We start from the raw sequence: 25076 nt of genomic DNA on the forward strand, positions 1-25076 counted from the left end.
TTTCGAATCTTCTGAGTCTTTTGAGTCTCCTGAATCTTCTGAATCTTCTGAATTTTCCAAATCTTTTGAATCTTCTGAATTTTCTGAATCATTTGAAACTTCTGAGTCTTCTGAATCTTTGAATCTTCTGAGTTTTTTAAATCTTCTGAATCTTCTGAATCTTCTGAATCTTCTGAATCTTCTGAATCTTCTGAATCTTCTGAATCTTCTGAATCTTCTGAATCTTCTGAATCTTCTGAATCTTCTGAATCTTCTGAATCTTCTGAATCTTCTGAATCTTCTGAATCTTCTGAATCTTCTGAATCTTCTGAATCTTCTGAATCTTCTGAATCTTCTGAATCTTCTGAATATTCTGAATATTCTGAATCTTCTGAATCTTCTGAATCTTCTGAATCTTCTGAATCTTCTGAATCTTCTGAATCTTCTGAATCTTCTGAATCTTCTGAATCTTCTGAATCTTCTGAATCTTCTGAATCTTTTGAATCTTCTGAATCTTCTGAATCTTCTGAATTTTCTGAATCTTCTGAATCTTCTGAATCTTCTGAATCTTCTGAATCTTCTGAATCTTCTGAATCTTCTCAATCTTCTGAATCTTCTGAATCTTCTGAATCTTCTGAATCTTCTGAATCTTCTGAATCTTCTGAATCTTCTGAATCTTCTGAATCTTCTGAATCTTCTGAATCTTCTGAATCTTCTGAATCTTCTGAATCTTCTGAATCTTTTGAATCTTCTGAATCTTCTGAATCTTCTGAATCTTCTGAATTTTCTGAATCTTTTGAATCTTCTGAATCTTCTGAATCTTCTGAATCTTCTGAATCTTCTGAATCTTCTGAATCTTCTGAATCTTCTGAATCTTCTGAATCTTCTGAATCTTCTGAATCTTCTGAATCTTCTGAATCTTCTGAATCTTCTCAATCTTCTGAATCTTCTGAATCTTCTGAATCTTCTGAATCTTCTGAATCTTCTGAATCTTCTGAATCTTCTGAATCTTCTGAATCTTCTGAATCTTCTGAATCTTCTGAATCTTCTGAATATTCTGAATATTCTGAATCTTCTGAATCTTCTGAATCTTCTGAATCTTCTGAATCTTCTGAATCTTCTGAATCTTCTGAATCTTCTGAATCTTCTGAATCTTCTGAATCTTTTGAATCTTCTGAATCTTCTGAATCTTCTGAATCTTCTGAATCTTCTCAATCTTCTGAATCTTCTGAATCTTCTGAATCTTCTGAATCTTCTGAATCTTCTGAATCTTCTGAATCTTCTGAATCTTCTGAATCTTCTTAATCTTCTGAATCTTCTGAATCTTCTGAATCTTCTGAATATTCTGAATATTCTGAATCTTCTGAATCTTCTGAATCTTCTGAATCTTCTGAATCTTCTGAATCTTCTGAATCTTCTGAATCTTCTGAATCTTTTGAATCTTCTGAATCTTCTGAATCTTCTGAATTTTCTGAATCTTCTGAATCTTCTGAATCTTCTGAATCTTCTGAATCTTCTGAATCTTCTGAATCTTCTGAATCTTCTGAATCTTCTGAATCTTCTGAATCTTCTGAATCTTCTGAATCTTCTGAATCTTCTGAATCTTCTGAATCTTCTGAATCTTCTGAATCTTCTGAATCTTCTGAATCTTCTGAATCTTCTGAATCTTCTGAATCTTCTGAATCTTCTGAATCTTCTGAATCTTCTGAATCTTCTGAATCTTCTGAATCTTTTGAATCTTCTGAATCTTCTGAATCTTCTGAATCTTCTGAATCTTTTGAATCTTCTGAATCTTCTGAATCTTCTGAATCTTCTGAATCTTCTGAATCTTCTGAATCTTCTGAATCTTCTGAATCTTCTGAATCTTCTGAATCTTCTGAATCTTCTGAATCTTCTGAATCTTCTGAATCTTCTGAATCTTCTGAATCTTCTGAATCTTCTGAATCTTCTGAATCTTCTGAATCTTCTGAATCTTCTGAATCTTCTGAATCTTCTGAATCTTCTGAATCTTCTGAATCTTCTGAATCTTCTGAATCTTCTGAATCTTCTGAATCTTCTGAATCTTCTGAATCTTCTGAATCTTCTGAATCTTCTGAATCTTTTGAATCTTCTGAATCTTCTGAATCTTCTGAATCTTCTGAATTTTCTGAATCTTTTGAATCTTCTGAATCTTCTGAATCTTCTGAATCTTCTGAATCTTCTGAATCTTCTGAATCTTCTGAATCTTCTGAATCTTCTGAATCTTCTGAATCTTCTGAATCTTCTGAATCTTCTGAATCTTCTGAATCTTCTCAATCTTCTGAATCTTCTGAATCTTCTGAATCTTCTGAATCTTCTGAATCTTCTGAATCTTCTGAATCTTCTGAATCTTCTGAATCTTCTGAATCTTCTGAATCTTCTGAATCTTCTGAATATTCTGAATATTCTGAATCTTCTGAATCTTCTGAATCTTCTGAATCTTCTGAATCTTCTGAATCTTCTGAATCTTCTGAATCTTTTGAATCTTCTGAATCTTCTGAATCTTCTGAATCTTCTGAATCTTCTGAATCTTCTGAATCTTCTGAATCTTCTGAATCTTCTGAATCTTCTGAATCTTCTGAATCTTCTGAATCTTCTGAATCTTCTGAATCTTCTGAATCTTCTCAATCTTCTGAATCTTCTGAATCTTCTGAATCTTCTGAATCTTCTGAATCTTCTGAATCTTCTGAATCTTCTGAATCTTCTGAATCTTCTGAATCTTCTGAATCTTCTGAATCTTCTGAATATTCTGAATATTCTGAATCTTCTGAATCTTCTGAATCTTCTGAATCTTCTGAATCTTCTGAATCTTCTGAATCTTCTGAATCTTCTGAATCTTCTGAATCTTCTGAATCTTTTGAATCTTCTGAATCTTCTGAATCTTCTGAATCTTCTGAATCTTCTCAATCTTCTGAATCTTCTGAATCTTCTGAATCTTCTGAATCTTCTGAATCTTCTGAATCTTCTGAATCTTCTGAATCTTCTGAATCTTCTTAATCTTCTGAATCTTCTGAATCTTCTGAATCTTCTGAATCTTCTGAATCTTCTGAATCTTCTGAATCTTCTGAATCTTCTGAATCTTCTGAATCTTTTGAATCTTCTGAATCTTCTGAATCTTCTGAATTTTCTGAATCTTCTGAATCTTCTGAATCTTCTGAATCTTCTGAATCTTCTGAATCTTCTGAATCTTCTGAATCTTCTGAATCTTCTGAATCTTCTGAATCTTCTGAATCTTCTGAATCTTCTGAATCTTCTGAATCTTCTGAATCTTCTGAATCTTCTGAATCTTCTGAATCTTCTGAATCTTCTGAATCTTCTGAATCTTCTGAATCTTCTGAATCTTCTGAATCTTCTGAATCTTCTGAATCTTCTGAATCTTCTGAATCTTTTGAATCTTCTGAATCTTCTGAATCTTCTGAATCTTCTGAATCTTTTGAATCTTCTGAATCTTCTGAATCTTCTGAATCTTCTGAATCTTCTGAATCTTCTGAATCTTCTGAATCTTCTGAATCTTCTGAATCTTCTGAATCTTCTGAATCTTCTGAATCTTCTGAATCTTCTGAATCTTCTGAATCTTCTGAATCTTCTGAATCTTCTGAATCTTCTGAATCTTCTGAATCTTCTGAATCTTCTCAATCTTCTGAATCTTCTGAATCTTCTCAATCTTCTGAATCTTCTGAATCTTCTGAATCTTCTGAATCTTCTGAATCTTCTGAATCTTCTGAATCTTCTGAATCTTCTGAATCTTCTGAATCTTCTGAATCTTCTGAATCTTCTGAATCTTTTGAATCTTCTGAATCTTCTGAATCTTCTGAATCTTCTGAATCTTCTGAATCTTTTGAATCTTCTGAATCTTCTGAATCTTCTGAATCTTCTGAATCTTCTGAATCTTCTGAATCTTCTGAATCTTCTGAATCTTCTGAATCTTCTGAATCTTCTGAATCTTCTGAATCTTCTGAATCTTCTGAATCTTCTGAATCTTCTCAATCTTCTGAATCTTCTGAATCTTCTGAATCTTCTGAATCTTCTGAATCTTCTGAATCTTCTGAATCTTCTGAATCTTCTGAATCTTCTGAATCTTCTGAATCTTCTGAATCTTCTGAATCTTCTGAATCTTCTGAATCTTCTGAATCTTCTGAATCTTCTGAATCTTCTGAATCTTCTGAATCTTCTGAATCTTCTGAATCTTCTGAATCTTCTGAATCTTCTGAATCTTCTGAATCTTCTGAATCTTCTGCATCTTCTGAATCTTCTGAATCTTCTGAATTTCCTGAATCTTCTTGAATATTCTGAATCTTCTGAATCTTCTGAATCTTCTGAATCTTCTGAATCTTCTGAATCTTCTGAATCTTCTGAATCTTCTGAATATTCTGAATTCTCTGAATGTTCTGAATCTTCTGAATCTTCTGAATCTTCTGAATCTTCTGAATCTTCTGAATCTTCTGAATCTTCTGAATCTTCTGAATCTTCTGAATCTTCTGAATCTTCTGAATCTTCTGAATCTTCTGAATCTTCTGAATCTTCTGAATCTTCTGAATCTTCTGAATCTTCTGAATCTTCTGAATCTTCTGAATCTTCTGAATCTTCTGAATCTTCTGAATCTTCTGAATCTTCTCAATCTTCTGAATCTTCTGAATCTTCTGAATCTTCTGAATCTTCTGAATCTTCTGAATCTTCTGAATCTTCTGAATCTTCTGAATCTTCTGAATCTTCTGAATCTTCTGAATCTTCTGAATCTTCTGAATCTTCTGAATCTTCTGAATCTTCTGAATCTTCTGAATCTTCTGAATCTTCTGAATCTTCTGAATCTTCTGAATCTTCTGAATCTTCTGCATCTTCTGAATCTTCTGAATCTTCTGAATTTCCTGAATCTTCTTGAATATTCTGAATCTTCTGAATCTTCTGAATCTTCTGAATCTTCTGAATCTTCTGAATCTTCTGAATCTTCTGAATCTTCTGAATCTTCTGAATCTTCTGAATCTTCTGAATCTTCTGAATCTTCTGAATTCTCTGAATGTTCTGAATCTTCTGAATCTTCTGAATCTTCTGAATCTTCTGAATCTTCTGAATCTTCTGAATCTTCTGAATTTTCTGAATCTTCTGAATCTTCTGAATCTTTTGAATCTTCTGAATTTTCTTAATTTTCTTAATTTTCTTAATCTTCTGAATCTTCTGAATCTTTTGAATCTTTTGAATCTTGTGAATCATTTGAATCTTGTGAATTTTCTGAAACTTCTGAATCTTCGGAAATCTTCTGTAATCTTCTGTAATCTTCTGTAATCTTCTGTAATCTTCTGTAATCTTCTGTAATCTTCTGTAATCTTCTGTAATCTTCTGTAATCTTCTGTAATCTTCTGTAATCTTCTGTAATCTTCTGTAATCTTCTGTAATCTTCTGTAATCTTCTGTAATCTTCTGTAATCTTCTGTAATCTTCTGTAATCTTCTGTAATCTTCTGTAATCTTCTGTAATCTTCTGTAATCTTCTGTAATCTTCTGTAATCTTCTGTAATCTTCTGTAATCTTCTGTAATTTTCTGTAATCTTCTGAATCTTCGGAATCTTCTGAGTTTTCTAAATTTTTTTAATCTTCTGAACCTTCTGAATCTTTTGAATCTTCTGAATCTTCTGAATCTTTTGAATCTTTTGAATCTTTTGAATCTTTTGAATCTTTTGAATCTTTTGAATCTTTTGAATCTTTTGAATCTATTGAATCTTTTGAATCTTTTGAATCTTTTGAATCTTTTGAATCTTTTGAATCTTTTGAATCTTTTGAATCTTTTGAATCTTTTGAATCTTTTGAATCTTTTGAATCTTTTGAATCTTTTGAATCTTTTGAATCTTTTGAATCTTTTGAATCTTTTGAATCTTTTGAATCTTTTGAATCTTTTGAATCTTTTGAATCTTTTGAATCTTTTGAATCTTTTGAATCTTTTGAATCTTTTGAATCTTTTGAATCTTTTGAATCTTTTGAATCTTCTGAATCTTCTGAATCTTTTGAATCTTCTGAATCTTCTGAATCTTCTGAACCTTCTAAATCTTCTGAATCTTTTGAATCTTTTGAATCTTCTGAATCTTTTGAATCTTTTGAATCTTTTGAATCTTTTGAATCTTTTGAATCTTTTGAATCTTTTGAATCTTTTGAATCTATTGAATCTTTTGAATCTTTTGAATCTTTTGAATCTTTTGAATCTTTTGAATCTTTTGAATCTTTTGAATCTTTTGAATCTTTTGAATCTTTTGAATCTTTTGAATCTTTTGAATCTTTTGAATCTTTTGAATCTTTTGAATGTTTTGAATCTTTTGAATCTTTTGAATCTTTTGAATCTTTTAAATCTTTTGAATCTTTTGAATCTTTTGAATCTTTTGAATCTTCTGAATCTTCTGAATCTTCTGAATCTTCTGAATCTTCTGAATCTTTTGAATCTTTTGAATCTTTTGAATCTTTTGAATCTTTTGAATCTTTTGAATCTTTTGAATCTTTTGAATCTTTTGAATCTTTTGAATCTTTTGAATCTTTTGAATCTTTTGAATCTTTTGAATCTTTTGAATCTTTTGAATCTTTTGAATCTTTTGAATCTTTTGAATCTTTTGAATCTTTTGAATCTTTTGAATCTTTTGAATCTTTTGAATCTTTTGAATCTTTTGAATCTTTTGAATCTTTTGAATCTTTTGAATCTTTTGAATCTTTTGAATCTTTTGAATCTTTTGAATCTTTTGAATCTTTTGAATCTTTTGAATCTTTTGAATCTTTTGAATTTTTTGAATCTTCTGAATCTTCTGAATCTTCTGAATCTTCTAAATCTTCTGAATCTTCTGAATCTTCTGAATCTTCTGTAATCTTCTGTAATCTTCTGTAATCTTCTGTAATCTTCTGTAATCTTCTGAATCTTCTGAATCTTCTGAATCTTCTGAATATTCTGAATCTTCTGAATTTTCTGAATCTTCTGAATCTTCTGAATTTTCTGAACCTTCTGAATCTTCTGAATCTTCTGAATCTTCTGAATCTTCTGAATCTTCTGAATCTTCTGAATCTTCTGAATCTTCTGAAATCTTCTGAAATCTTCTGAATCTTCTGAATCTTCTGAATCTTCAGAATCTTCTGAATCTTCTGAATTTTCTGAAATCTTCTGAATCTTCTGAATCTTCTGAATCTTCTGAATCTTCTGAATCTTCTGAATCTTCTGAATCTTCTGAATCTTCAGAATCTTCTGAATCTTCTGAATTTTCTGAAATCTTCTGAATCTTCTGAATCTTCTTAATTCGTCTAAATCTTCAAAATTTAAATACAATTTTTTCCGAAATCTGCGAAATTGGAAATCATTCGCATATTTTTTATTTTCCATTCTTTTGAGGTATTTAAATAATTTAATATTTTCTGAAATATCTGAAACTGTTCTTGTTTTATTTGCGTTCTGTCTTCGATTCGGGTGGTTAATGACATGAGGCATAACCGGATGACGTGAATGAAACCCCGAGTTTTGAAGCTTGAACTGAATTTTAAAATTGAATTCTGAAACCAACTTTTGATGCCAAATTTTGAAACTGAATTCTGAATCTGAACTTGGGAACTGAACTCTAGAATTGATTTCTGGAACTGTATTGTTGGATTGGATCCTGTGTTCTGAAACTGAATTCAAAACCAGGATTCTGATTTGACACTGACTCTTGTAGTACTGAGCTTCAGAATCTAGGAATCTGATTTGTAGCTGAATTTTTGTTACAGAATTTTGTTACAGAATTCAATTTTAATATTCGGATCCAGAATTCAGCTCCGAAATTAATTACTAGAATCCAGAATCCAAAAAGTCTTCAAAATCTTGTAATCTGAATCCAGTTGCACTTTAAGAATTGTGGAAATTAGTTTTGGAATTCCACAATGCAACTCTGTAACTGAATCCTGTAATTCTGGAATGCATTCTGAAATTAATTTTAGTAATTGAATCCAGGAAATACTGAATTATAGAACCGTTATTACAAATCCAGAATCCAGTTTCAAAATTCAGATATAAATGAATGCATATTCGAAATTTAATTTCAAAGTCCAGGTCTTGAATGAAGATCCTGATCGGTTCTGAAATGCAGGCTTCAAATCAAGTTCTTTAATTATGATTCAGTTCCAGAATTCTTAAACTCGATTCTGGCCTTAGATTTTGCATGAGGAGTTAAATTTTAGATTTGGATTTTGGAAACGAGAAAAAAAAATTATATTGAATATTGAGAATCTTATAGACTCAATATTCAACATTTCAAATTAAGTTCGTACACTGAATTCATTTAGCTTAGTTACTCAATCTTTCAAAATGTCCTAACTTTTCCGAGCTGCAATTGGAAATCTGCACGCGACGTCAAAAAAAAGTGAAAATGACAAACACGATAATGCGAAACGACAAGCAGCCGCCTTCCACATTTTCTTTCAGGCAACCCTCGGGCTCGGATAAACCACGTTGCAAAAAAACTAGTTTCGTTCTCTGACACCCGGAGACTTTCTGGGGGAGATACCGTCCTCCAACGAACAGTCCAGCTAGCATAGCAGCAGTAGGCCGAGACACAGGGTAGGGTTGTTTACGTCAGTAGGCCTCGGAAACGGTCACCAAAGTAACCGAGTCGTTTCTTTGAAATATGGCAGTTCTTCTCGGTTGCTGTGTTGTGTTTTTTTTTCTTTCTTGCTTCATTTTTAAATGCCAAACAGCGCAATTCATTTATCGGCCACATTTCAGTTACTTCCCGCTTTTGACCAGTTTTTGGCTTAACCGGCAATTGCGCTACCGATTTATGTGCTGCATTGTTGTTGTTGTTGTTGTTGTCGTTGCTTGTGGTGCTGTCATTATGCGATTATGACTCCAAACGGTCCCAGCTGCTGTTGCTTTCCGGTTGGTAATTCATTTGGCCGTGTTATGTAATGAGTGCAATTCGATTTCCTTCCTTCTGTGGTGGCTGTCGCTTTGGTAGCCACTGTTGAACCAGTTATGTGATTGGCAAAATATTTCCAAACCATCAGTAGAATATATTTTGAAAACAAAAAAAAAATCAATGGAAAAGTTCCAGTATCCTCCGCAGAAAATTGCTGCCATTTAAAGCTGTTTACGAACAATAATTCCGTAATGAGTTTGAATTTAATTGTTCAAAACGACTGTCAAATTGATTGACATTATGGAAATTATGTCGTTTTTATTTTTGAAGTGAAGAAAATCGCTGTAAGTCTGCCACTGCTCAGTTTTCATATCACAATAAAAAATGTTGAAAGTTGTAAAATCAGTCGCTTGCTGCGATGAAAACCGTTGCTGGTCTGGTGACTGAACATTTGAAATTATCACACCAGCCGACTACGATTAACCTCATGTAACTCATTTCTTTTGTTTGAAACTAGGAAACTCTAAATATCATGGCCTGCTTATTTTCATTTGAATTTTCTGTGTTGGGCTCCGAATCCTAAGCAGATCCAGTGACCTTTTTGGTGTACGAATCACCTTCGCAGGTGAAATTTAACTTTACCTCTGACCTAACCTCTTTTTCGCACAGCGCACACCAAAAGTATAACTGTCTAATTGCAACTGTATGCTCATTGACAGCCGATTCCGAGAGATCTCGAGCTTGTGGTTCACCGTTTCATCTGAACCGTATGAAAGCTTCAACCTCGCTTCGGTTGCAAAATGGGTCCAAAGGCAATTTTCTACTCGCCGCCTCGGGCATCCTTTTCGTCAACCCCCCCTGCCGGTAGGACGATCAATCGATCGATAGATCGGTTTTCAAGTGCATTTCCTTTCCGTGCGTTGAGTTCAATGGAAATTAGAGGTTTTTTCGGTACCCAGATCATCGGATCGGATCAGAGTTCCGTTTCATTCGACACATTCCGCGAGGCAGGCACAATTTTCTGGTGACCTATGTTCGGCTGAGATGAAACGAGGTCAAGGACTGTTTCGTTGCCTCCGCCGGTTGCGTCTTTGTCTTTTGCCGTCAGTCGCGATCGCGCGGCGCGGCAAACGAAGATGTCGATTGTGCACGGTATTTAATTATACTCTTTCGAAGTGATCGCGATTGCGTCTTTGAAAGAGCATCATGTTTCGGGCTGTTTGAATGGATTTGAGGAGCGCCACTGCCACTGCGCGTCACCGCGCTTTGGTTGGATGGCGCTGTGCCACGGCTGACAACCGGATCAGAAGCACCCGAGGGGGGTATCGACGTGTATCGCGAAACATTAGCTATCGTTCCGTGAGGAACGGGAGGGGGGGAACTGGGGTGAAGGTGAGGACCAATCCCAGCTGGAATCGAAAACCGATTAAAAGTGCAAGTTTGTCATCGTGCCTCCGGCGGCAGGATGACGGAGTTCGATTCGGAATGTCGGGTCGATTTTGAAATACGTCGGGTGTGAGATCAGCACTCCTTCGGTTTCGAATTCAGTGCCACCATCGCCGACTAGTCGACTACGATTAATTAGGAGGAGAGTGTAGAGTGATTGGCGAGACCTGACACTGTAGTTATAGGTTGAGTGCAGTTTTTTTTTTAATGCATTGACTGCATTGGATAGTCATTATAATGGCCAAGGAAATAAATGAAGTTAACCTAGATTCGGAGCACAAATCAGAGCAATTGTGTCCGGAAATGAACTCAAAGTCATCCGCAATGCAATGCAATGCTGGGTTGGTCTAATTATTAGGACGGAAAGCTACGGAGCAATTGGATGTTCGCTTCTTCCGTTACAGTGGTCAAAGCTAATACCCCTATTTAGAAAAACAAAGTAGTATTTACCAGTTCTAATGCAGTCAAATGATCAATTAGCAGAGCTCTGCTATCGGCAATTATCGGTTTTTATTAGTAGTTTGGCATACCTGCAAAGAAACAAAATTTGGAATTAGTTGATAATGAATACAAATAAGCATTTGAATGTCTCATGAGTTCCTTTCCAATCTCATTTGTTCTCGTTTCATTGTTTAGCAAAAAAAAACTGCTACTGAACTATGATAGAGTTGAAAGGCTGCTATCTTCTGAGAGCTTTATTGCTTTTCTTTCGGGACGTTACGGTTGACGCTTTAGTAGAGGAAAAAATGCAGGATGTCCGAGACTGAGACTAAACTAGTTGTAATTTAAGCTTTACGCTCACGGCATATAACTATTTCGTTGCCACTTTGTAAAATTTTCTTTCAGTATAAATACCGTGGAAGACTAACTCAAACGTTTGGATTGCCGTCACTTTGTTCCCGTTTTGTAAAATTTTCTTTCAGTATAAATACCGTGGAAGACTCACAAGAGTGCTTCAATCTCAATTTTCAATTTGTACTGTTATATTTCTACACCTCTTGCATGATTTCTTGCACAACAATACTGTCAACTTGACTGGTTGCTAACTTCTCTTCTATCACTTCACCAAATCCAGATTTTGTCGGGTTGCTTTGATTGACGCTCGAAAATTCGTTGCGTTGCTCAACGGTTTTTCGACCATACGGAAATCAAGGCAATTTGCTGAATTGATACTTTGATTAATAATAAACCAAACAGATTTTGTTGGGGGTTTACCGTGTGTTGGGTTGTGAAATATAATTGTTCAGAATTCTGATTAAAGTTTAATGAACATTTCTACGAATTTGCGCATTTACTGTAAGAAACCATTTTGAGCCGAGAGTTCATAATCATTTCGTTGCTGTTTGTAACATTTTCTTTCAGTATGAATACCGTGGAAGACTCACACCTAAGGTTCAATTTATTTATTTTCGCCAATTTCATCGGGTTGCTTTGATTAACGCTCAAATCTGCGATGAGTATTTTTTATGTTTGTTCGGACAAAAATCTAGGCAGTTTGCGAAATGAATATTTTATCCAGTGAAACTCCTGCTAACCGATCTTCGATATGTGATTAGTTTTTCGAGTAGTTATTCCAAACTTTTTTGATTAGATTTTCGAGCAGTTATTTCAAACAGAGACAATTTTTAATGTTTGTTAGAGTAGTTTTTGGAGCAAGTTTCAGGTACTAATTATTTCGAGTAGTTCTGCTAAACTGTTTATCGAACAAATTTCTAGAAATTTTTGTTACAAATTTTCAAGCAGTTTATTTTTCAAGTAATTTTTTCGAGCTGTTGTACGAGCCTTTTTCTAATGGCGTTTTTCATTGAAAAACACTGGTGGCGTGGATGGCTCTGGTTTTGCACTTTCGAGCAGAAATAGCAATGAAACACTCTCAGAATATTGCATTTCTGCTCGAAAGTGCAAAATCAGAGCGATCCACGCCACCAGTGTTTTTCAATGAAAAACGACATAAGTAGTTTTTATTTAGCTTTTTTTTCTGTTGCTCGCCTGTTTTGAGCAGTTTTACAGGTAGTATTTTCCAGCTTTTTGTGCGAGCTGTTTTTCGAGAAAAAATTCCATCAGTTTCGCAGTAGATTTTCGAGCTGTTTTCTCGAGTAGTTTTGGGCTAGTTTTTTTTCCAGTAATCGTAGTGGAACCACTTTTTTCGAGTAGCTTGCAAGCTTGCAAAGCATTTTATCAACAAATTTTTGAATAAATTTCTTATCAGAATTCGTACAGTTCTTCTAAGGCTTTTTATCCGAGCAGTTTTTTAAGCAATTTTAAGCAAGCAGTTTTTATTTCGAGCTTTTTGAATAATTTTTTGTGCGGTTGGAGCTGTTTTCCATGCAATTTTAGATGGTGTTTTAATCAGTTTCTCGAGCAGCTATTTCATGCAGTTTTTGATGTAATATGTTTACCAGTTTTTCCAAGCGTTTCTTAAGTAGGTTTTTCAAACGTTTCCTTTCAATCATTGTTCTGAAAGTTTTACGTGCTTACGTTCTTCAGAGCAGTTTTTTTTTAAGAAGTTTATGTGCATTCTTTTCATATAGTTTTTGGAGGAATTTTTCTAATTAGTTTTTCGAGTAGTTATTTCAGACAGGATTTGAAGCGATTTTTCCGAACAATTTTTTAAGCAGTTATCTGATCAGTTTTTCGAATAGTTCTTTTCGAAAAGTTTTTTTCTAGAAAAGATTCTCAAGCAATATTTCAATCAATTCGAGCAGTTCTGTCGAACTGTTTTTCGGCCGATTCTAGTAGCAGATTTGCCGTCAGTTTGTGCTAGTGGTTTAGAGCGGTTTTGAGCAGTTCTGTTGAGCTTTTCTTTTACAGAAGTTCTCATGTGTCACTTTCTCTAGCTGTTTTCAGGTAGTATTTTCGGAAAAAAATCCTAGCATTTCCTGTCCGAGTAAATTTCGAGCAGTTCTGTATCAGAGTTTCGAGCTGGTATTTTTTTACAAGCTGTTATTCGAGCCTTTTTGAAGCAGTTCTTAGAAGCTATTCTGTGCCACTTTTTAGAGCAGCTTTACAGGCGATTTTTTTGAACGTTTCATCGAGTAGTTTCTCGTGTGAGCTGTTCTCAAAAAAAAAAATGGAGCAGTTTAGTAGCTGATTTTCGAGCAGTTTTCTCTCCAGCTGTTTTTTTTTGTGTTTTCTTTTCAAATTTCTCGAGTAATTTTCAGATAGCATTTTCGATCAATTTTCGAGCAGTGTTTTGTGCAGTTTTGCCGAGCTGCTTTGTAATTTATTCGTTTTAACTGAGTTTCGAACAGACGTTCGAGCAGTTTTTAAACAGTTTTTCTGTTAGTTATTAGATCAGTTTTCAAGTGTTTCGAACAGATCTTAAAGCAGTTTTTTAAACAATTTTTCTATTAGTTATTGGATCAGTTTTCAAGTCGCTTTTCCGAGCAATTTTTATTCAAGCAGGTTTCCAGGCAGTTCTTCCAAGTAGTTCATTCGAGCAGTTTCTTCGAACTTCGAAGAAGTTTATTCGATAAGTTTTTTCCGGCAGTTATTCATTAAGTTATTTGATATGTTTTCGAGTAGTTCTTTCTAACAATTTTTGATGTGCAGTTTTTTAAGCAATTTCTTGTAGCAGTTTTGTAATTCGCCAATTTTCTAAGTAAGTATTATTCGAACAGATCTGAGAGCAGTTTATTAAACAAATTTTCGAGTAGTTATTGGATAAGTTTTCTAGCAGCCTTTTCGAGCAGTTTTTAGCAGCCTTTCATGTAGTTTTCATGAGTGAATTTTTCGAGATTTTTGTGCACGAAACTAATTTACTTTCGTGTGTTTTTTTTTTCAAACAGTTTCCAAATTTATCAGTTTTTTTGAGTAGTCATTTCGAAGTTTTCATGAAGCTCTTTTGAGCTGTTTTCGGAGCAGTTTTTTCCAGCAGTGTTTCTCGTAGTTTTCGAGTAGACTCAAGTAGTTTCCAGGCGGTTCTTTCAAGCAGTTCTTCCCAGCAGTTTCTTCGAACATTTGCATTTTATTCGATAAGTTTTTTTTCGGGCTGTTATTCATGAAGTTATTTGAACAGTTCTTTTTAACAATTTTCGATGTTATATTGAGCAATTTTTTGATCAGTTTTTTCAAGTAGTTTTTTCTAGTGGTTTGGTAATCTCTCAGCTTTCTGAGTTGGTACTTTGAGCAATTTTTCAAACAGCATTTCGAAAAGTTTTACGTAGTTTTTTCGAGCAGTTTTTTTTGTTTAGATTTTCGTTAAGTTTTTCAGGAAATTTCTTGATTTCTGATTAGTGCAGTTTATTGAAGCATTTTTTTAACAATTCTCTAATTTATCATTTTTTTTTGAGTAGTTATTTCGAAGTTATTAAGAAGTTTTTTCGAGCGGCTTTTTTAGCACCGATTCGCGCAGTTTTTATGAGTGGATTTTTTAGCAGGTTTTCAGGCGGTTTTTCCAAGCAGTTCTTTAATGAGTGGAATTTTCGGGTCGGCATTCGAGCAGTTATTCATGAAGCTATTGATCAGTGTTTTGAGTAGTTGTTTCTAACAATTTTCTAACTTTTATTACGCAATTCTTCGTCTCATTTCTTTAAGCGGTTTCATGAATCAGTTTTGTAATTCATCTGTTTTCGGAGTAGTTATTTCGAACAGATGTTCGAGCTGTTTCCTAAACAGTTTTTCGAATGGTTATTGAATAAGCTTCCAAACAGCTTTTTCGAGCAGTTTTTTAGCAGCCTTTCACCTAGTTTTCATGAGTGGATTTTTCGAGAATTTCGTGCAGTTCTTCAGTAAAGTAATTGATTTTCGTGCAGTTTTTCGATCAGTTTTGTAATTCTGCAGCTTTCTGAGTAGGCTATTCCGAAGTTTAGAAGAAGCTTTTTTCGAGCAATTTTCGGAGCAGTTGTTTTAGCAGCCTCTCGCGCAGTTTTCATGGGGGATATTTCCGGCCGGCTTCCGAGCAGACTATTCCATCAGTTATTCATGAAGTTATTTGATCAGTTTTTTGAGTAGTTGTTTCTAACAATTTTCTAAGTTTTATTACGAAATTCTTCGTCTCATTTTTTCAAGCAGTTTTGTAATTCATCTGTTTTCTGAGTCTTTAGTTCCTACAGATCCTAGAGCAGTTTCTTAAACAGTTACTCGAATAGTTATAGAATAAGTTTCAAAGCTATTTCTAGCAGCCTTTCATGCAGTTTTCAAGAATGGATTTTTTTAGATTTTCGTGCAGGAAACTAATTGATTTTCGTGTAGTTTTTCAAGCTGTTTTTTTCGAACAGTTTACTAATTTAGCAGTTTTTCGAGCAGTTTTCGGAGCAGTTTTTTCAGCAGCCTTTCTTAGAGTAGACTTTCGAGTAGTTTCCAGGCGGTTCTTTCAAGCAGTATCTTGAAACTCTTGCAATTTATTTTTTAAAGTTTTTTTCGGGCAGTTATTCGTGATGTTATTTGAGTAGTTCTTTCCATCAATTTTTAATGTTTTTTTGAACAATTTTTCGAGCAGATTTTCAAGTAGTACTTCGAGCAGCTTTGTAATCTTTCAAATTTCTGAGTTGGAATTTCGAGCAGTTCTTTGATCAGTTTTTCTAATATTTTTTTCGAGCAGTTTTGTAATTTCTCAGGTAACCGTTTTTCGAACAGTTTTAGTTCTTCAAGACATTAATTGATTTTCGAGCAGTTTTTTCCAGCAATTTTTCATTAAGCTATTTAAACAGATTTTTGAGTAGATCTTTTTAACAAAATTCGAAGTTTCATTGAGTTTTATGCTGATCACCAACACCAACAAACTAAATGGTCGCGTTAAAGAAGAACAATATTCTCAAAGCCTTTGTTGCCAGTCTACTAGTTTCGAAGTCCTACGTCAACAGTCCGAATAACATAATAGGCTGTCTTTTGTAGTTTTATTATTTTTCAATCGGCACGTCAAAAAAGACATAAGTGTAAGTGTTCTGAAAAACTGTATTGAACTGTGAAACCGCGGGGTAGTATTAGCAGTTCACAACAAACTGCTAAGGCACTGATGAATCAAATACAAAACGTGAACAGTATGAGGAAATAAGTGTTTTTTTTCTGTAGACTTGTGATATTTACACAACGTTATTTTAATTCTAGCTAAGATACTTCCAAATCGATCGCACTGACAGACGGCAATCAATCCAATTATTCATGCCCAAGTGCGGTGATGTCAGTTTCCAGTTTCGGATGAAACTCCCAGTTGAAGTGGCGCTCGGCCGTCGTAGCACACTTAAAGGAAGCTTCTGCCTCCAGTTTTAATTGAATCGCAGCTCTCGCAGGTTTCGGGTGGGCGGCGCCACACAGATCGGTCATTTACATTCGTCGTCATCCCGGGATCGCGTGCGAGTTCCAAGTTCGGTTCCCCACCCACGCGAGCTGTTTTAATGGGAGATACGGGATTAATTACCGGGATATCGGTGGTCACATCACGAGAGTTTCGGGATAGCTTTTGCGAAACAATAAATCAGCATGAAAAATTGGTACAAATGTGTCCGTTAATGTCTGGTTCGTTTGAAATCCTGGCCCGAGGCCCACGACGTGGATTTGTCCAAAATGAATTGGCACCGGAGCTCAGCTAACTTCAAAACATTAATATTAATCTTATGATCACTTGGCGGATGGTACGTGAATAAAAAAAGTATATTTTTGAATCATCTGTGAATCGCCCCCACTCTCAACCCGGTGGGGACACCGAAACCGATTAGATGGTGTCGTTTCGCGTCCGGACCCGGGGGGGATGCTGGGTAGAATAATAAAGAGGTGGGTTTTGACTTCGGCATTCAGAAGAATTGATGGGAAGAACTTCGTTGCGATTGTCGTTCACACGGCCGCGGATGTGTCGGTAGTTCAATGAACTGTACACAGATCGAGTGTAATTTAGCAATTGATTCCAACTCAAATATAGCCTGATTAACACCCACTCCACTTGACGGTAACCACTTTCCTCTCTTTCTTCACATGATTTCTCGTTACCACATTGCAACAGTGGCTCTCATTCGGTTCTGTGGCGTTTCGAAGCAGAGCAGAGCAGAGCTTGCAGATTATTGCAGAAATTCATTACTGACTTCATCGTTGCAGTTCGCAAGTTGCCAATTGCAAAGTGCATGTGCATTTTCAAGGGGCGGCTGCTGCTGCCACAGATGGATGGGATTCTAAACTGGTAGCAATCGAGTTAACGCAATCCACCATCACAACAAACCGTCGGCTTTTGCTTTTGCTTTTACGGCAGACTGCAATAGCAGGTATCGTTATTACACTTTGCACGGTTCGGTGGATTTGCGTTCGAGAATGTGTGTTTATGTTTCTGATGAAGATTTCCTAGGGCGATTACCTGCGAGTAAGAGCCGCTGTCTGCTGACCTTGGAATGACGTGGTTCTTCATCCTGACTGACGGCATCGATTCGAATACTTTAGATTTCTCACAAAACAATCCACATAACAACAGTAATGTCGTAAAATAATTCATCGTCTCCAAATCGGAATAGTAAATTTTTTTCTCACTCAACAATCCAAACCGAAAACCCTGGGGGGAGGGGGGGCAGACTTCAAACCCGTTATTCGTCCCACCAAACGTTGTGCGCTCGGTATGCTAATCACACACCCATGTCTATTCGCCACGAAACTAGCCACGAACTCGATTCAAGATTCAACTGCCATCACACGTAATTGCGCGAAACGTAGGAGGAGGAGCAGGAGAGCCGATGGAGGAGAGGTGATGCCACCCAAAAAAAAAAAATCTCGTCATGGTCATCGTTATCGATTTCAGTTTGGTGGTGATAAAAAAAACATGTTGAACATTCTCATTCGCAGATGGTAGCGATCATCTTCATCCGGTTTTGCTTGTCCTCGAGATTACAGAGATTATCTAATCGGGAGTCACGGTCATTTACGTTATCTAAAGTGGATTGTTTTTTGTGATGACGCTACATTTCAATATCATTTTTGTCACAATCAACGACCAACGATCAACGATCAACGATCAACGATCAACGAGCAACGATCAACGATCAACGATCAACGATCAACGATCAACGATCAACGATCAACGATCAACGATCAACGATCAACGATCAACGATCAACGATCAACGATAAACGATAAACGAAAAACTATAAACTATAAACGAAAAACGAAAAACGAAAAACGAAAAACGAAAAACGAAAAACGAAAAACGAAAAACGAAAAACGAAAAACGAAAAACGAAAAACGAAAAACGAAAAACGAAAAACGAAAAACGATAAACGATAAACGATAAACGATAAACGATAAACGATAAACGATAAACGATAAACGATAAACGATAAACGATAAACGATAAACGATAAACGATAAACGATAAACGATAAACGATAAACGATAAACGATAAACGATAAACGATAAACGATAAACGATAAACGATAAACGATAAACGAAAAACGAAAAACGAAAAACGAAAAACGAAAAACGAAAAACGAAAAACGAAAAACGAAAAACGAAAAACGAAAAACGAAAAACGAAAAACGAAAAACGAAAAACGAAAAACGAAAAACGAAAAACGAAAAACGAAAAACGAAAAACGAAAAACGAAAAACGAAAAACGAAAAACGAAAAACGAAAAACGAAAAACGAAAAACGAAAAACGAAAAACGAAAAACGAAAAACGAAAAACGAAAAACGAAAAACGAAAAACGAAAAACGAAAAACGAAAAACGAAAAACGAAAAACGAAAAACGAAAAACGAAAAACGAAAAACGAAAAACGAAAAACGAAAAACGAAAAACGAAAAACGAAAAACGAAAAACGAAAAACGAAAAACGAAAAACGAAAAACGAAAAACGAAAAACGAAAAACGATCAACGATCAACGATCAACGATCACCGATCAACGATCACCGATCAACGATCAACGATCAACGATAAACCGTATTCGTGAAATTCCAAATTCGTTAGTATGGAATTTAACTGCTACTATTGTAATAAAAGTATTCGGAGATCGTTCGTCGATTGCTCAGGAAGCCTGGATCGGTAGGGAATCGAAAGTCGCAAAAATGTCGAAAACTGTTACAAGTGGAACTCCAATTTGTCCTTCCAGGAAATGTCGTCTATAACCTATCGCTAAAAATCTAGCAAAACAGTCGACTTGCAAGAATGTGTTGACTGTGAATCAGTGTGATAAGGAAATTAAGTTGGTCGTGCGAGCAAATAGCTAATGAAGTTTGATGAAATCTACATTCAGACTTCCAGGTTTTCCAACAGCTTCCTGAATAAGAATTTTCTACGTTTACTAGAAGAGAGCTTTTCATGCACATGACAATCTGCTGAAATCTTTTGAAATGTTTTGAAATGTTTCGAAATCTTTTGAAATCTTTTGAAATCTTTGGAAATCTTTGGAAATCTTTGGAAATCTTTTGAAATCTTTTGAAATCTTTTGAAATCTTTTGAAATCTTTTGAAATCTTTTGAAATCTTTTGAAATCTTTTGAAATCTTTTGAAATCTTTTGAAATCTTTTGAAATCTTTTGAAATCTTTTGAAATCTTTTGAAATCTTTTGAAATCTTTTGAAATCTTTTGAAATCTTTTGAAATCTTTTGAAATCTTTTGAAATCTTTTGAAATCTTTTGAAATCTTTTGAAATCTTTGGAAACCTTTTGAAATCTTTTGAAATCTATTGAAATCTTCTAAAATCCTCTGAAATCTTTTGAAATCTTTTGAAATCTTTTGAAATTTTTTGAAATCGTTTGAAATCTTTTGAAATCTTTTGAAATCTTTTGAAATCTTTTGAAATCTTTTGAAATATTCTGAAATCTTTTGAAATCTTTTGAAATCTTTTGGAATCTTTTGAAATCTTCTGAAATCTTCTGAAATTTTCTGAAATCTTCTGAAATCTTCTGAAATCTTCTGAAATCTTCTGAAATCTTCTGAAATCTTCTGAAATCTTCTGAAATCTTCTGAAATCTTCTGAAATCTTCTGAAATCTTCTGAAATCTTCTGAAATTTTCTGAAATCTTCTGAAATCTTCTGAAATCTTCTGAATTCTTCTGAAATCTTCTGAAATCTTCTGAATTCTTCTGAAATCTTCTGAAATCTTCTGAAATCTTCTGAAATCTTCTGAAATCTTCTGAAATCTTCTGAAATCTTCTGAAATCTTCTGAAATCTTCTGAAATCTTCTGAAATCTTCTGAAATCTTCTGAAATCTTCTGAAATCTTCTGAAATCTTCTGAAATCTTCTGAAATCTTCTGAAATCTTCTGAAATCTTCTGAAATCTTCTGAAATCTTCTGAAATCTTCTGAAATCTTCTGAAATCTTCTGAAATCTTCTGAAATCTTCTGAAATCTTCTGAAATCTTCTGAAATTTTCTGAAATCTTCTGAAATCCTCTGAAATCTTCTGAAATCTTCTGAATTGTTTTGAAATCTTCTGAAATCTTCCGGAATCTTTTGAAATCTTCTGAAGTTTAAGTTTGCTTTCACGGACGAATTCGCCAAAAAAACTGATGATTTAGCAAGGGATGCGTAGCTGTGGAGCAAAGACCAAAGTGTTCGTGACGAAAAAGACGATAGGCTCAGAGCTGCACAAGGAAGAATGCCTTGAAAACTGCTTACTCCCTTTCATTAAAGCTCATAAAGAACCGGTGAAATTTTGGCGAGATTTTGTGAGTTGCCACTACACTCCATAACAACATAAATTGACCCAACTACCCGCAGTTCAGGCCCATCGAAAGATTTTGGCCAATAATGAAACGGAAATCTAAGAAAAGTAAAAAAACGGCTTGGGACCCGACTCAGAAGACCAAAATGTAAAACAAATGTGCCAAGGAAGTGTGCAGAAAAAGTGAGTCGAAGACGAAATACGTCGGCCAGAATAGATGCCCTGCGATCCAAATTTCCAATAAATTGTATAGGACTCAAGCTTTTTGATACAAAATGAGACATGGTTTGCTTTGAGTATTTTCTTCAACACTTGATTTTCACATTTTCGACTTGTACTGTTCGACTTTTACTTTTCAACATTTTTACTTTTGTATATTTTTTTTTGTACTTTCGTACTTTCGTACTTCTGCACTTCTGAACTTCTGGACTTCTGTACTTCTGTACTTCTGTACTTCTGTACTTCTGTACTTCTATACTTCTGTACTTCTGTACTTCTGTACTTCTGTACTTTTGTACTTTTGTACTTTTGTACTTTTCGAAGTTTGTACTTTTCGATTCTTGCACTATCCAATTTACGTACTTTCGTTTTCCTCTTTGTGTGCTTTTGTACTTTTTGTGTAGTTTTGGTGTTCTTTTTTGTGCACTTTTGTGTATTTTTTGTACACGTTTTATGTACTTTTTGCGTACTTTTTGTGTATTTTTTGTGTTCTTTTTGTGTACTTTTTGTGTACTTTTTGTTAACATTTTGTGTACATTTTGTGTACTTTTTGTGTACTTTTTGTGTACTTTTTGTGTACTTTTTGTGTACTTTTTGTGTACTTTTTGTGTACTTTTTGTGTACTTTTTGTGTACTTTTTGTGTACTTTTTGTGTATGTGTGTGTGTGTGCACTTTTCGAAGATATTTGAACGCGCTCAATTTTCTGAGAGATGGCTGAACCGATTTTAACAAACTTGGGCTCGTTTGAAAGCTACTGTCGGGCCATTGATCTAGTTCGAAGATCAAATGGCTGAGACTTTTGTTTCCGGAGATATGATTGTATAAGTGACGTAACCGACAAAACACATTGATTTTTACCGCTCTTATATATATAAGGGTGCCAAAATTTTGGGATCACCTCTATTTTCGTTAAGCTCTAGTGCTCAAAAGTTTAAGCACCTCGAAAAAAGGCTTCATGCAAAATTTGAGCTAAATCGGACATGCGTAAGGGATGCTGCCCGGTGGTAAAGGTTTGACAATTTTCGATCTTGAAAAAGCACCATAGGGGGGAGTACATGAAATTTCCAAAATCGAAAATTTTTTTTGATGCCAAAACTCTTAAAACTGCATAAAACATCGAAATTTAGCGTCATCTCAAATAAAATTTTTTTTGAAAAAAACAATTTTCTGGGACTTAAAAAAATTTAAAAAGTCCCAAAAAGTCGAATTTTTCAAAAAAAAAACTTTTCGAGATAACACTAAATCTCGACGTTTCATGCAATTCTAAGCCTTTTGGCATCAAAAATTTTTTTTCGATTTCGAAAATTTCATGTACTCCCCCTATGGTGATTTTTCAAGATATATGAAAATTTCACTAAGTGGACTAAGAAGGTTTTTTTTTAGATTAGCATCACTGTTCTCATACAAATAGGCAACGCAAATGTCAAGCACTAGTTCGGAAAAATGATGCTGACTGTGTGACATAAACACTGAAGCATGCTTTTGTGAACTACTTGAATCAATCTGAATCAATTGGTGTCAAAATTAGTATCCAAAATTATTTAATAAAAGTATGAAACATATTTCCATGAGACTGTTATGAAAGAAGAGAAAGGCATTATCACACCACTAGGTGGATTAAGAAATGTTTTTTTTGTGTACTTTTTGTGATAAGATTCAATAAAAGTTGTCTTCTTATATCGAGTACACATGCAAAATGGTTTCGAATCACTTAACCGGCTACCAGCACTAATGTACTTGACAACTACCTGCCGATTGGCATTTAATGAAGGAATCAGTTAATAATGCACTATCCGCTCGAGAATCATTGTAATTCACAGACTTCTAGGAAGCTCAGAAGAGAAGCAAATCGAAGCCTGATCTTGATGCCCTACAGCCAAAAGAGCAGCGATCGTGGGGTACTGAATGCATCTACACTGTCGGCCGTAAGTAATAACAGTTTTTGATCCGATCAAATAACCCTCCCCGAGATTGGCAAACCCAACAGTTGCTAACAGTTTCACGGCTGCCCCGAAGAGAAACCTTCTCCTTGTTCGGTTCACCGCCGCCGACCGACAGCTGCAGCAAATGGCAAAAAATGAATAGGCAGTTTAAAAGTGAAAAACAACTAGCGAATCAAGAAGCCGAACTAGTTACCACCAATTATTAGGTGGTTATTCTTGAAACTCGAACTCCAACCGCTCGAACCGCTGACATTCGTTTCCCCTCCGCTTGGCGCCGTAGATTCGTTCCAGTTCAGTGCAAAAATCGGCTCAGGTGCCCCGCCGAACTGCACCGCGCGCATGCGCAAGCAAAGTGAATGCCTGAGACCGTCGGACTACCTCGAAGGGTACCTGCCGGTATCGACAAGAAAATAGCCGTCACGTTACCCAAAGTCCCTCTCGAATCAACTCCAACCAAGTCCCGCGCGCGCTGTTGATGGTGGTGTTGGTGTAGTTCTACTCTAGTTTTTCTTTTTTTTTGCGATCTGAATGGACGAGTGGACTTACCTTTCGCTCTGAGTGTGTCGATGTATGTGTTTGTGAGCCTCAGTCAGTCAGTCCAAGCCGCTAAACAAAAGTGAAAGGAAGTTGGCACATAGCAGGCCTAGCATTTCAACAGGTTCGCATGGTGATACGATAGAGCAACTTTCAGCCCTCGTTTTCTGGCTCCTAGGGTCATCAACTTGGCCCAGGGAGGTCAGCCACTCAAAAACGGCGATTAGTGAAACGATTTCAGGATGTGATCTCGTTGAACCGCATCACTTTTTTTTTGTTTAAACGATCAAAGTTGCCAGCCCTATGCAGCAGTAGACAGACCCGAACCGTTCGGTTTTCCAGAAGTTGCAGGTCAGTTGACAAGAGCTTTGTGTGCAATCTGCATCGTACCGTGAGATGTAATCTTGCAGGTCTTGCGCAAAACCGTTTTGTTTTCCACCTCATAATTTGCTTCTGCTCGCTCTGTGCTGCAACTCGACGGCCGGGACGGACCAGTTTTATTTTTTCTGTGTGTGTGTGCTTTATCCCAGCAGCACAAGCTTTTCACCCGGTTCGGGGTCCGTGGTCCAGTCCAGTGTCCGCGATCCGGTTCAGTGTTCCACCGAAAGGGAAAGTGCTTTCAGGGCTGTCGGAATGTTGGAACCTCGGGTGTGTGAAAACCCTTTTTTTTTTGGGTCGGACTCTCGATTTCAATCGCTCTACCATCGGCCTTCCACCAGACTTAAACTCCCCCCCCCCCCCCCCCCCCCCAGATCCAGAGTCTACACCGACACGAGCTTTGTGAGGTCGGATCGAGTCTGGTCGGTTGATGGGAAAAATTATAAATTTCTTTTGTTCCTAGTCAGTCCAGTCGTCGTTTGGTTTATTGTTCGTGGAATTGTTACGATTTTGGACTGGTTGACTGACTGCCAAGGTGCGGTGATATTATGCTAGCATTTAAAATCGACCGAGAGCGAAGAATTTAAAGAATATATAAGCAAGGTTTCAATAATTTGCACGTGAAAAAAGGTGACACAACCAATGTGAACCAAAAAATAACAAAAACACGAAACAAAATAATTTTCCCTGCCTCCATGACAAAAAATGAACTCTGGTCGCACAAACTTTTCCAGTCCCATACGTGGTTTCTGAATTTTATTTGGATCCGATTTCTGGTTCCAGAGCTATAGAATGATATGTGTAATGCAATTTTCGAATTCCATTTCTAAATGATGTCTCGTATTTTGAACTGATCCAAGTTTGAATCCAATTCTGCAAAAGAAGTAAACCGATGACCTGCCAGGATCGTGCTGCATCCGTCGAAACAATCAGTAATCAGTAGAAGCAAGATCAGGAGAACACGGCGGTTGCGACAACGACAACAACCTACTTGAACGTTTCCAAATATTTTTTTGCGACTTTAGAATAACTTTACCGTGTCTATGCTTGTATTCCGGCCGCTCTTCTCTTAACGCACGGCTCAAACGCATCGATTGCCCTTTTGGCCCCACCAAATGCACAACATGAC

The 25076-nt window shown here is 35.7% G+C and overlaps 1 protein-coding gene across 9 annotated transcripts in view; it reads right to left on the bottom strand.

Annotated features, from left to right (window-relative positions):
• LOC131438996 (uncharacterized) overlaps positions 1 to 25076 on the bottom strand; it is a 515523-nt gene that overhangs the window by 297398 nt on the left and 193049 nt on the right. The window contains exon 3 of one of the 9 annotated variants that reach the window (XM_058609455.1): positions 10744 to 10823. The exons of the other annotated variants lie outside the window; for them this stretch is intronic. The gene's annotated coding sequence lies outside the window, so the exon portion shown is untranslated. The remainder of the gene's footprint in view (positions 1 to 10743; positions 10824 to 25076) is intronic. 9 annotated transcript variants of the gene reach the window in all.

Source organism: Malaya genurostris, chromosome 3 (genome assembly GCF_030247185.1).
Source record: "Malaya genurostris strain Urasoe2022 chromosome 3, Malgen_1.1, whole genome shotgun sequence".
NCBI lineage: Eukaryota > Metazoa > Arthropoda > Insecta > Diptera > Culicidae > Malaya > Malaya genurostris.